This window comes from Geospiza fortis, unplaced genomic scaffold, assembly GCF_000277835.1.
Source record: "Geospiza fortis unplaced genomic scaffold, GeoFor_1.0 scaffold130, whole genome shotgun sequence".
Taxonomy (NCBI): domain Eukaryota; kingdom Metazoa; phylum Chordata; class Aves; order Passeriformes; family Thraupidae; genus Geospiza; species Geospiza fortis.
The window spans coordinates 2,291,569-2,305,677 of record NW_005054300.1 but is presented as its reverse complement, the minus strand read 5'-3'; the positions used below and the strand labels follow the sequence as shown (position 1 = coordinate 2,305,677).

Sequence of the window (14,109 nt, the reverse complement as noted above, 5' to 3'; positions counted from 1 at the left end):
TTCGCTTACCCTCGGAAAACGCGGCCTTTCGTTTTATCTCGCTGAGGCGGCCGAGGGGGGAACAATGGATTATTAGAGCATTGGAACAACACGGGCTTTGAGTGACCCCCGCGGTCCTGTGTTCTGCAGGCAAGGCTAAAAGCAGAGATTGGCTGCCCTCAGAGTTAATTTGGCAGCTGCTGCCTGGGGGCCTGGGCTGGCGGTGGGTGTGAGGTGAGGGTGGCCATGAGGGAGCAGGGAGGGCTTCCCCTCAGGGCCCTCTCTGGGAAAGGGAAAGAAGTAAACACAAAAACAGAGAGCTGGCAAAGTTGAAAGTGTTCAGTTTGTTTTCTCTTTCTAGTACAAAATCTGTTTTCCTTCATTCTTCAGCTTTTAAGGCAAAACCGTTACATTGCTGGTTTTTGCCACCGAGAGTAAAAGTGGCTGGAAATGGCTGAATGGCAGGTGAAGAGTCCTGTCACAAGCAGAAAGATGCTAACCTTCCCAATTCTACATGGAATGGCACAGTCAGGCTTTCCCATCCCATGCAAGGTCCCAAGATTTTGATCTTAAAAGTGGCCTTTGGAGGTGTCATCCTCCCTGAAGGTCATCCCCCTGAAGCTGTGCACATTGATGAGCAATTAGGTAGCAATTAGCCATTGATATCTCAGAAGTTAGAGTCCCAAGATCACAGAACAGACTGAATTGGAAGGGACACACAAAAATCAAGTCCAGTTCTTAGCCCTGCAAAGAAACATTCCCCAGAATCACACAATGTGCCTGAGAGCATTGTCCAAGCATTTCTTGAACTCTGTCAGACTTGGTGCTGTGACCACTGCCCTGGGGAACTGTTCCAGTGCCAACCACCCTCTGGCTGAAGAAGCTTTTTCTAATGTCTATTTTGCTGTACCAAAAATTTGTTTTTTCAGAGGAATAAGGATGTAAGGTGATGTTTTGGCCTACAGACAGTGTATGTTCCAGGTATGTATGCTGCTGGTCTTGAAGGTGCACTTTTATTAGAAGCGCTCATATTTCAATGCTGGTAAAACATGTACAGATACAGAGTGGACATGAATTTTTAGAAAATCCAGAAGGCACACAACAGTCAGATGTTTGCCAGTAGCAATACTCCTCTTTTGTAAAGCAGAAACCAGTTTTTTAGTTCATCATCTTTCACTTACACACATACCCCTAACAACAAAAAAAAGAAACCACCCCTCCTGATGACACTTCCCTATCTTGGGTAGAATTTCCCTGCCTTCAGGGCTGAAAGAGGAGCCCATCCAGTGAGTTATTTGTAGGTCAGTTGGTCTTTCCATGATGAGAAATAATAAGGTGATGAAACTAGTTTTATATTCTGGACTGGTGTACCTATTGCATGCTGAGGTTTTATGTGTATTTTTTAATGTGTTTTTCTCAAAGCACATAATAATGAAGAATTGTGGCATCCCCTTCCTGGGTAGCTATCTACTCAATATGCAAATGTATTCCCAGTGCCCTGCTGGAAGCCTCCCAGTCAGTCCTCACTGAGCAGTTCCTGCATTGCATCTGAGAGTCCAGAACCAAAGACTTTGCTGTCAGTTTGGTGAAGGCAAAACGGGCTCTCCATGAAGGAGGAAATACTTAATAGTTATGATGTGCGCATATCTCTTTGGGGTTTTTTTCCTTTTTTTATCAGTTGGGGAAAACAAGTGATGGCAGCAGCTGTGCCATGTGAGCGAGTGTGTCATGAGCCTGCTGGGCAAGGCATAGTGGAGGGCATTATTCCACTGGGAGGTTGGCACTGGCCATGGCCCTCCGGAGTTGCCACAAAGGATTTTCTGTTCGACATCTAACGCAACAAGCACATTCGTATGTTTGCAGAGGGTTTCCATGGAAACCGTGTAAACTGTGATGCTGGCAGACAGAGGCAAAGGTTATACTATTGTAGAGGCCCTTTTGTATTCTCTTTAAATGTTTCAGAGCAGCTATATTTTTTAACTGATATTCTGAGCCTGTGCAGCAAATTGTTCAGATTTTTGGTTTGGTCTTTTGTTTTTCCTCCTTTTTTCCCCTGCCATGTCTTTTTCGTGGTTGTACTGAGGAGGTCAGATGAGATGCAAGAACAACAATGAAAATGAAAATGTGGTTCTCTCCCTCTTTTTTTTTTTTTTATTTTTTTAACATGGTATCAGTGTTATTAGTTGAATTGACTTATCTTGCTTTTAGTGGTAATGGTGCAATTGGAAATGGAAGAAATGGAAGAAGAGGGCACAAAAAAAAATCAACCCCTACTAGTACATTTCTCATTTTTGTCAAGTGCTTTTATTGCTCAGGTAGAACTAACTTGGGTAATTGCTCACTGGCACCTGGAAAATTTTTAATGCTGGTCTCCTCTCAGAACAATGAACTTATGCTATTTATAGATAGCAGTTTTAACACTGGGTAGCCTTTAGTATGCTATGAGGGTACATGCTGTTTTTAAATTTAACCTACAGATTTAAATTTCCAAACATACCTATTGCTTTGTTCGTGTTTCAGAAGTACTCCCACCTTGGGCACAAACACTACTTATTAAGAAGAAAGAAAATTATTGACTCTTCTATATCCAAGTTCCCCTTTGATTGTCTATGTTTGCTAAATGATACTTGTTCACAACTTCAGCTTAATTATCATGGGAGGTTATTTAAAATGACTGAATCTGTGTCTGGGCTCATGCTGCGGGTCAGAGAGAGGTCCAGGTACTGCTTGTTCACCTGCTGCTCTATGAAAGTGAGATCATACCTGATCATGCTGTGCATGTATTCATTCCTGCCACTTAACTTCTGAACCTATTGCTTACTTTAAGCCAAACATGGTACAAAGGTAAAAACATCATTTGCTTGTGCTTTACAGATGCTGATATCTAGTTAAAGATGTAGGATTTTGATGCTGAGCAGCATCCTCAGTACTTGAAGTACCAGTTGCTCAGTCCATCTGATTATAGGGCACTGAGTAAAAGAAAGTCCATGTTAAGTGTAGATAATTAACTGAACTCTATCACAAGTTTGCAGAATCAAGAGACAATTTAAATTCTCAGTTTTAAAGACTAAAACATACTTTCCTGCAAAAGGAACAAAAACCTTTTAGATGTATAAAATATTACAATCTTAAATAGACAAGTAGCATTAAGGCATTATGTTTCTGAACTTGTGAAAGTGCTGTCATAATTACACAAGGTAGCACTTACTTTTTGTGGATACAAGAATGAAACAGCCAGCTTGGAGAACTTACTGTTGTGGGAGACAGTTTATAACAGAGAGTGAAAAGGTGGAATGTGCTCTTAGCTCAGGATGGCTGCTTATTTACTTTTGGACAGCCAGGCATGCCCACAGCCTGCTGCACCATGCCAAGAGTGGCCAGGAAGGGATGGCTTTGTTTGTTTACTTATTTCTCATGTTTTGCTATTTATATATCAGATGTATAATTATTAAAGGCTTTATATCCAGTGCCTCGTGAATGTGACAGTTAAAAATAACTTCAAAAAAATAAACTATCCATTTTAGTCTTCTAGAAACCACTGGCCTCCCAGTCCAGTATCACACAAACAACATGTTAAATATGACATGAAAATGAACACAGGATAGATGTAATGAAAACCTTTCTTCAGGTTTCATCCAGCATAATTGTATAATTGCACTCTCTGAGGGACGGGGGTTGTGTGCCAGGTAGGAGTGTTTCTCATTATGAATTCCACTTTCCTGAGTTTGAAGCCAGAAGTCTCAAGAAAAAGTTTGTTCATATAACACAAAACTTTGCATGCTTTCATCACATCATACTGACTGCTTTTCAGTACAAACTTTGATTAGTTTTGATAATTTATCACAGGGAGAGAACATGTACTGATGAGGCAGGCCAAAATCAAAATTCCTTAGCAATTTGCCAGAGAATTAAAAAGAACAAAATTATAAATCCACAGCAACCCCCAAATGGTATCTTACATGCTTGTTTCAATGCACACTGGAAGCATCACTCAGTAATTAAAATAAAAATTGAAATCCAGCTATCTCCCTGCCCAAAATGCTGCAATAAATTAGCAAGTTAGAGGAACACATCTTACAGGAAAGAAATAAATCTAAGTACTGCCAAACTCTAAAAGCAGCACCTACTCCTATTCTTCCAGAAACCTTTGAGATCAAACTCCTGAGACCAGATCAGTCCTGCAGATTCCTTTTTTCCTCTTTGGATTAAGAAATGAGTTCCAAAGAAAAGATGTGGTTCCTCCTTATCCCCACTGTGGTTAAGGCAGAGCTCAGAGCTCTGGCTGCCCTGGGTCAGTGCTGTCCTCCACAGCATTCCAGCACGTCTGTGAGAGTTGTCATGAAGGAGCCCTTGGCAAGCATCTAATCACCTACTATTCAGCACTGTATTAATCAAGTTTTGTGGTATTTTTTGGGCATGTTCTTGCATGGGGATCTTTAATTCTTTGAACAGTATTAGGTTTTCACAGATGTTTATAAAAAAACTCATGAAGCACCCAACACAAAAGTGAAAAAAAAAACTTGAAAAACCTAGAAAAGATGTTACTTACCTTTATTCATGAAGTAGATGGACTCTCCATAGCCTCAAACATTTTTTTGTATCATCAATAATTTTCTTATGGTGTAAGGTGAAATGCTGTTTACCTAGGATCATTTCCATCAGTTATTCAAATATTGAGGGGGAAAAAGCATCACCAAAGCTCAGAACATAATGTCATTTTTCTAAAAATCACTAACTGACTTTTTAATTTGTTGCTTTTAATTCTTAATGTTAGAGTTGAAAGAAGAATTTGCCTCTACATTTCAGGCTCTGAACTTCAGCCCATGGGTAAGGTGTCAGATACTTCTACCCAGTATAAACATACACAGGTTTATTTGCAAACAAGCCAATAGCATTTTCAGGCCAGGTTTACTCATGAGCTTTGGAAATTCAAATAAAATTACTCTTAAGTATTTAGTTAGCTAGAAGACAGATCCATCTAATATATTTGTTGGCTTCAGAATATTCTTGAAATTACAAACAAAAAAAAAAGCCAGTAGAAGGCAAAATTGGAAGAATTGTTTGGGGAAGGATTTGAGGGAGAGTCTTTAGTGCTGCATGTGACTGATCAAATACTGCACATGCTTTCAAAATTATAACAGAGTTTTTGCAACTGGAATTCTGAGTTACTGGTGCTGCAGCTTCTTCAAGTCCCTGGTTAGAGGAGAAAGCAGGAAGCTTTTCTTCATTTCTCACTTGCATGATAATGCTGTAGTATAAAGTGAGTGTCTTCTGAAGCAGTCTGGGGTGCATGGTTGCTTGTACCACCTTGGCTGAAGTTCTGTTCTCAGTACATTGGACCATCTCCTCTTTAGACATGAAATATTCATGCTTTGTGCAACTGAGATCAAAGGAGATGATGGTTTGAGTCTCTAGGACAAGTGTTCAGTGTCAGCTGGTGTTCCATTCTAAGAACAATCACAGATGTGTGCAAGTCCCCATGATTTTGTGAAGCATGCCAGGATGCATCCGTGCTCTGTAGTACCAGAGTAGTTAGCTGTGGAGTGTCTTTTATTTTATCCAAGTTTTCAGGGCTTACAAGTGATGATGGAGGAGGAGAATTATGGGATAACAGTACATAATTGCTTGCTTGCTTGTACTGGAAAATAATAGTAACCTAATTATGAAATATTTATGTATTCTGCTTTTGACTTTTAAAATACTGCTCTTACTACTGGGCTTGATGCTGACTCACCCTACCCCTCACTGTTTGTCTTACCAAAGCTTTTGTTAGTAAATCTTCTGCACTTGTTCAGAGATGTGCTGGCTGCTGCTCTGGGCACATCTGCTTCTCTATTCAGTGCTGCAGTTAAGTCCAAAGTGACCCTCTGCCATCAGCTGGGCTTGCTTGAAATTCAGGGGAATAGTTTTCCATTCCTGAAGGTGTAGAAGATCTTTGGCTCTCTAAATTCAATTTGCTTTTCTAGTATCATGAGCAAAAGGTGGCAGGGACAAGAAGGAGGTCAAATTCAGGCCAAGTCAATTGAGATTGATGTGCATATTTGTATAGGTTAAACTTTGAAGGCATGTGAAACTTTCTGCATATGCTAGTTGGGTAGTTTGTTGGGGGGGTTAATTATTTTCAAGCAAGTTGAAGACAATATTAACCATGTGACTATACACAGAAAAAGTGTTTCTCACTACTGTAAATCCTAGGGATTTCCCTGGGAAGGATAATTAAAGCAACATGCTGTGAACACAACTAATAAAGTAGTTGCCTTTTGAACTTTTGAGTAGGGCAGGCAGGTCCTTATGGCCCTGCTCTGCTCTGCTCCGCACTTTCCCCTGCTCTCCTCCCCCAGATTATTTTTAACCCTCCTGCCTTTGTGTAACCGCTGTAGACTCAAGCTTCATGGAGAGATGTGCTTAGCACAATTAGGGAATGGTATTTTCAGAGGTGGGGGACTGAAACACGTGCACTGGGAGGGGCAGGATTGCCTCAAGGCAGCCAGAAAAACATGAAAAATTGTAGCATAAGGTATGTGTAACTTAAGTCCTCTAAAGATGATCATTTTGTAAGTATTAGGGATGCAACTATAACCTCCATCAAATTCTGTGTGTTTGTTCACTTTTCCCTTGTTGTATTTTGACAGTCACAAACATTTGTTTGTAAATGGACCAAGAAGGGGGAAAAATGTCCCATATCCTAAAGCAAGACTAATTTTGGAAATGGAGAAAAAGAAAGTCTTGAAGCCTTGAATGGGGTGAGAAAAGACACTCTCAGCATAATCTGTGAGTAGGGATTTACAGTTTTTTGTCCCTTGTGCCATCTCATGGCTGATATAAGCTGTTAGTCCTATTAACAGAGCCTTCCCTCTACACCTCAATTTGAGCTTGCCTTTTTTAAGGATTTGCTAGAGTAAGGGGATAGCTCTTTTCTCACAATGCCTAAGGTTTTTTCCCTTGCTCATGGCCAGTCAGGGGCAATGTGTCTGCTGTACAGTCAGGCCTGTGCTTGGCTGCCATCATTTGTCTCACACTTTCATTAGTCCCTAAAATTACTATTTGTAAATGATAGTTAAAAACCTTAAAACAACCATAACATTCCCACTAAGCCTCTTCTTTATTGTGAAATCAATATACGTAGTTGTGTTGTTTTATCTAAAATATTTTGAGTTTTAACTATAGCTATCGTAAATCAGCTTTTTAAAATGATCTTGTTTTCTATTTAATGCGAGAATGATGTATAAGTCAGTAAAATGTTAAAATTCCTTTTTTGAGAGGCTAGCCAGTTTATTTTGACATAGTCAAGTTGATATTGGTGTATTAATGTGATTATGTTATTGCTCTTCATATAAAATTTATGGCAGAGTGATTCAGAGATCCCAAGATGAACTGGGGAGAGTTGTGCAGGGTGTGGTGCATAATATTAATAAAGATACAATTTGTCCTGAAGACTGTATGATCGAAGACCTGGCGCAATTTCATCTTTTCTTCAAGTTTCCAGTTACAATTGTCCTACTGAGATTAGCTGTTGGCCAGGTTTCCCAGTGCTCACTTGTGAGTTATGGAGGGCGTTGTGCTGCAATTCCGTATGGTCAGTACACGGCGGTGGTCTTAAACGGGGTCTATACTGAGCTGTCGGTGGTGCTAAAGGTCAGGATTTGATGTGAAGAGAGAGGAACTCCAGGGGTTTGGGCTATAAAAAGGTTTAGCTGTGTGCTACCATACGCAAGATTGGTTGTTGGTGTAAATATTTGTAAAATCCAGCAGTTGCCTCATGTCGATCATCTGGATCGCCCACCGTTGCAGCCTCTGACCCTCCAGCAAAACCCAGGAAGCAGCTGCTTTGGCCATGACATTTCTCAGGATAATCAAACTGCCATAAATCACAAAGACTTTTCATGTGCCCTGGGATTGATAAGAGGTTTCCCTGCTCTCCAATGTCACACATTGTACCAGTGACCCAGGAGAGCTCCTGCAGATTTCTGGGAGTAGTCCTTGTTACTCCAAATGGCTCTATCCAGGTTGATGTGAATGGATTCAATGGATTTCAAAAAAAGTATTTACATAACAGACTTCTCTCTTCTACTCAGACTACTCTCTTCTACTTCTACATAACCTTATGTAGATCTGTATATAAAGCAGAATTGTTTTACCCTGCATCTGTGCAGGTCAGGGACAGCCCAATAAAAAAGTCACCAGAGGAAGCAGGAGACTTTGCAAGAGAGGGAGAGTGTTGCGAAATATGGAAGGCTGTGACTGCCATCAGCTTTTCCAGTTAAGTTTTCTTTTCACAGAGAAGTTCTTATTTTATACTGTGGAGGAGCCCAGGTTTCATGTTTTCCAGGTGACACAGGGACATTGTTCAGCCATTGTCTCTGTGTGTGGGCTCTGTGTGTGCCTACTTTCACAGCTTAATACGGATAAGTGCTACCAGAATGTAATCTTTTAATTTAGCTCTCTGTTGTCTGCTAAGTCATGAAATATTTTTAGGTGACTTAAGTACAAGTGATTATGTAGATAAGCAGGGGTGAGTCTTTAAAAATAAAGTGCTTTTCATTGTCATGTGCATGAATTGTTTCCCCAACAAACTCTGTGTTCCTCCTCTGCTACTTTTCTGTAACTAGTTTGCATGTGTGACTGGGTTTGTTCTGACTTGCATGTTTTGTGTACAGAATATCATAATCTCAAAATGTTCATAATGTCTGCACAATCTTAACAGTTTTTGTGTAAAGCAAGAAAACATTTCATGGAACAGAGCAAGGAAACCATTACACTGCTGGCTGCTCTGGTGTCATGCAATGCAGTGATGGCAACATCCTGGTTATGTACTGCCTTTCCTTGGCAGAAGAGGTTCCACAGTGGGCAGGGTGGACCTTGGAGCTGAGCTCCCAGGGTTGTGCTTTTGAGACTGGTTTTGTCTTTTATCATACTGACTCTCAGAAAAGGGTGACTGGATAATTTGCTTATCAAGGGTTCCCTCCCTTTTTTTACATGAAAAACTCATGTAGCAGTGAAGGAAATAGTTTGGGTCTACAGGGTTAAGAATGCAAGTTCATTTATGAGACTCCACACATGCAAATAGCATTTATGGCCATGTGGTAGAGCATATTGGATACATCAAACCAGCATTCTGGGCTCCGGAAGTTTTTTCCTCACTTGTGCTGAAAAATGTTGGCAGGCCAGGCTGCAAATGTGGAGTTGCAGGCTGCACCTGCTACAGGCTGAGTGCATTATAAGGAACCTTCCTTAACAGAGAAAAAACATCACCCCTGCAGTTACAGGTAAAGCTACAGGCCTCAAATTCTCATGTTCTGTGTGGCTGTCAGCGACCCACTTAGTTCTCACTTCTTGACAATAAAGTGTGTCTGGCTCAGTTCCAATTTACACTGAGTAAAGTGTGAGTTGCACAGCTTGACTATTTGTGTTGACTTTAACATTGCATGATGTAACTGGGAAAAAATAATGCTTTAGATTTAGCACAGCAACACAAAAACAAGGTTCAAATGCACTCAAGTGCTTATTTCTTAGGAAAAAATATATCTTGATGCCATACAATCTCTTTAATGTGGTGTCTGAAAAGAGATGCCTTGCTCTGTTTAAAAGCAGAGGGACTTAAATATGCAGTGCTGGATTAGGCTATTTGATTAGTAACCATTTTGGGCTGTAGTATGACAAATTGTTTATGGCTGCATTGCTACTGGAAGAAATGGTGTTTGACACTCCTGTATCATCATAACCTTTATTTCAGAACAAACATTTGTGTAAATATGCAGCTAACTGGCAGGATAACTGATACAGCTGAAAATTAATCCGTTAAAAAAAAAAACAAGCCAACTTAAAAAACGCTTACAGGCATTTGCTGGTATGAATCTGAAGATGTGATAAAGGGGAAAAGATTGAATGGCTGGGCAGGCTGGGAGGAGATATGGCTATTTTTAAATGCAAATTAATTTGTGTCAATTTAAGGGTGTAGTTTGGCTTGAGTACTAGCGTAAGGAATTCATGTATATTAGTAAAATCATTTAATAACATTTTGAACAAATGTTACCTATCTGGTTATTTCCAGTTCCACAATTTGAGTTTAGGAAATGCTGACATCTGAATACATATCTTACTCACCTGAACAATGTGTAAAGTAAGAAAATCCCAAATCCATTGTAAGATTTTAAAAAAAAAATCTTTCAAGTCAGATATTTATGGCATTTGATGTCCCCATCAGTTGAATTTCAGAATTAATTTAATTTTGAGGTGCTTACCCAGTTTGTTGTTTTTTTTTTTGCCTTGAAAGAGTTGCAGTTATTCATTTGTGTGTCATTACTAAAATATGTAGGAGGGAGGATGAACAGTTAACTTTCTAGTGCCAGAAAATAACATTGGTGACCCTCTTGTCAGTCCACATTCTCCTACATATTTCCCCATCCCTCTCAACCATTCCCCCATATTCCTGAAGTGTGTGAGTGTGTGTGCTGCTGCCAGCTGATGTAGGTAGCTGATGGTGTTTGCTAAAGCCAAGTCTTTGATTCAGACTGGAACCTGTTTCATGGGGAGGCTGGAACTGAGATCAAGAGACGCCCAGTTTGCTTCCAACAAGTCTCCTGGCAGACAAGATATTGGAGGGGGGGTGGTGGGGAGAGAGAGCAGACTGTTCCTTAAAAACAAGCAGGCGAGAAATCGCAGGAGCAGAGCAGCTCAATGTGCTCCTGAGAGGAGCTGCTCCGATGAGGGGTGGTCCAGCCCGAGTGCTCAGACCCCAAATCAGCCACAGCAGTTAATGATGCTGTGCACACACTGCTGGTTTGCAGTGCTGGGAACTCTCAGTAAGATGGATTGCACTGCATAGAGAAAATGGAGATGTCTGAAACCAGCCAGAAAAGATCAGCATAAAAGGTAGGTTAATGTTCTGTTGCTAGGTGATCTAATAATTTGGTCCTTTCACTGTTATTCTCTCTGGTGGTATTTATTTTTATATACATTCAGTGCATTATGAAAGATATAAATATATCAAGTCAGTGCTTTCTGGGGGGTTCTTTCTCAATATAAATTTCCCTCACATTTGGTCTCCTGCACTTTTTTTTACTTTAGTACTTCTTGTTTCTCTGACCCCCTGATTATTTTTGTGATTTGACATTGAAAATAGTTATTGCAACAAAAGCAACACAGCAGGTTACTTAGATTTTACAAAGTGTCAGGTGGGGATGCTCAGGATGTAATGTTGCAACCCAAAATCAACAGTTCCAAGTTCCTGGAAAAAAATTGAAGCTTTCATTAAATAAGACTTACTCCTAAGTAGAGAGATAAACAGCTTCCTGGCAGAGGGGGTATGTTCTACTTTCTCTGTATGAAATACAGAACAGGATATGGAAGCCAAACCCATGAGCTATATAAGGCATCAAAGCACCGGAGGACACGACCTGTTTTCTTTTGTATCAGAATTCAGTTCAGCATGAACCAGGAGGGCAGAGCTCGGAGGGGGAAGTGGTGTTAGATTAACAAGTTACGTTGTTGCAAGACCTTCTGAGCCTTTTTGTTTTACAGGTCCTTACAAGTATTTTCAGCCGAGATGAGGATTCTGTACAACAAAAATTTATCCATTTTGAATTTCAGTTCTTAGTTAGGCCCCACATTGGAGCAGTTGAACCAAGTGTGGGGAAACTGTGAGCCCAAGTGAGGGCTCTTCTTTAACTTTGAATCTCTTTTTAGGGTGTCAGCATGTGCATGTTGGGTCAAAATGTGGGCTAAAATGTGTGCCTCAGCAGACCAGGAGTGATGGCTCTCACCAGGATAGAACTAGATCTGAGTTTATATTTGATTTCTCTGTGTATGTTTCTCTGTTCTGACCAGTCTAGATAGAGTGTCTTCTTGCTATTAGGGTCTCTCGTTTCTACCTGTGCCTCAGACTCTGCAACCACTCTGGAGCATGCATAAGTAATGTTAGCTAGTACTGTTCAGGAAGGTGGTACCTCACTTTCTTTGATTCATAAACAGCATTGGAGGGGGTGGAAGCCAAAAGTAGCCTTGCAGCAAAGCTGAAAAACAAAACCCAAAAAAAAAAGGTGGGGGAGAGGATCCTCTATCACAATTCATGGATATTGAGATCTGGATTTTCTGTAAATACTTTTGTCTTAATGCTGGTTCTTTGCTGAGAAGGAGATACTAATTTTTTGGTCCCCTAAAGCTGATGGCATTTTTAACAAATATCCTCTTTCTTAAAAAAAAAATCAGTAGAAGATGCAAATAAATAATAAAAGAATGGTTGATTTGTTTGAAAATTTTCCAGGAAACAGTAGGGGTTATATGAGAGTCAGCCTGGGCCCAACAGAGTGGGCATTGAACCAGACCTAATAAGAACAACTGGACCCAACACCCATATTATGTTCAGTAATGGAGGGGTTTTGTACTACAAGGACTTCAGTGTTGTAATCTTAATGGCTAGAGGTAACAAACCAGGCTGAAAGGAAAGAGGAAAAACTAAAGTCCAAGGCAATTAGAAAAATCTCTTTCGTGGATTTTGGGTATTGCCAGTCACATTTGTGCCATTTTTACAGATGAATGGGCTTTTCTGTCACTGTAAGAATGAATTGTAAAGTAATGGACTTGAACTAATTATGTCCTATAAACCTATAATAATAACAATAAATGTGTTTTGAAGTTCAGACATGCATGTAGTTGATCCAGCCAACTGAGTCGATCAGCAGCTGAGCAAGTCTCCTACTTGGGGTTAACAGGTCAGGTTTTAGGCAAATAAATGGTCAGATAAGACAACTCCAGGGAAGGAGGAAAAGAGCAGGAGTCCCAGCTGGTCACCAGTTCAAGCAAGGTTCTTGCTATCTGGCTTTCTATACTGCTTTTAGTTACCTGCGGGTGATGGGAGTGTCTGTTCTGGCTCAGATGGAGGTTCTTATCCCTACACAGATGGGGAGCAGTGAAGGCTGTCAGGTCTGGTCCTGAGTTTTTCTTGCCTTGTGGCATTTAACCAGTGATCTCATGGTATTATATTTTCTCCTGATGTTTTTTTCTTTTTCTTCTTAAACCTTGCCATTTTGGGCAAGGGTGAGAGGGAAGGTACACACAGGACAGTGGAGCAGAGACATAATACACAATTACATTTATAAGGATATTTTTCCTAAGCTGAGTGGTGGTCAGATCCCCAGACACCATCCCAAGAGTTAAGTCTTTAGAAAAACTTAAGCTCTTTTCATACTTCTACCAGATTTTCCCCAAACTCTCACTTCCTTGAAGCAAACCCCGTTTTCTCCCCAGCATCCCCAAACTGATCCCACATCCCAGGCTTTCCAGAGGTCAGTCAGCAAATGCTGAATGAACTCCTACTGCACCCGAGCAGCACATGCAAAACTCACCAATGTGTTTCCTCAGCCTCTGGAATGAAGCCATCAGAGTTCATGGAGCTTGTCTCCAGGATGTGAATTATACATCCCAGAACATGGTATGTTCATCCAGCATGCCAGGTACCTCCTGGGAGCTCTGTGTGTGCAGCTGGATAATGTTGCATCTCAGATGATGTTTTCTTTTTCTCTCTCTCTGTGGGAAAAAAAATGGCAGGAAGAGCAAAACCAATTAAACCTATAGGAACTGTTGTGTTTTATCTCAATCCCAAATTTTATCATAATCTATAGTAGAAAAGAAAGTCGTAGACATAGTTTTCTTGGCTCTTACCTGCTAATGCTTTCCCACCTCTGTCGGTGGCTTCTGTCTGGGGTTTCATACTTGCTTACAGGGCTGCAGTGCCCCAGGATTTCATCCTTTTGCTCTCCCTTGCACTGTCAGCAAAGCCATTTGGGAATCAGTGTGGGAAACTGGCTGAAAACCAGTTTGCATCCTCCTGCCTGCCTGGGTCATGATGTGGCTGAGCAGCAGAGGGTGTTACAAGGACTGAAAGGACTTGCTGCAGGCAGGAGGAGGGCTTGGGCTGCTGAAGCTGGTTTTGACAGGGATTCCCAGTGTTTCACCTGGGAAATATGTGAGATTACAGTGGAAGCAGAGTGGATGCTCCACGTTGGCTCACTGTTCACAGAATACGCCAAATGGTAATTGCAGTGACACAAACAAGGGTGGGTGAACTGTGCCACACAGCAAGGACACTTTGATCCACCACTGTTGAACACTGCTTGACTTGGGCTTGTTTCC

At 40.8% G+C, this 14,109-nt stretch overlaps 1 protein-coding gene across 4 annotated transcripts in view; it reads left to right on the top strand.

Moving 5' to 3' along the window:
• ADD3 (adducin 3) overlaps positions 1-14,109 on the top strand; it is a 58,797-nt gene that overhangs the window by 19,150 nt on the left and 25,538 nt on the right. The window contains exon 1 of one of the 4 annotated variants that reach the window (XM_031061719.1): positions 6,645-6,750. The exons of the other annotated variants lie outside the window; for them this stretch is intronic. The gene's annotated coding sequence lies outside the window, so the exon portion shown is untranslated. Of the gene's footprint in view, positions 1-6,644; positions 6,751-14,109 lie in introns of those variants that run through there. 4 annotated transcript variants of the gene reach the window in all.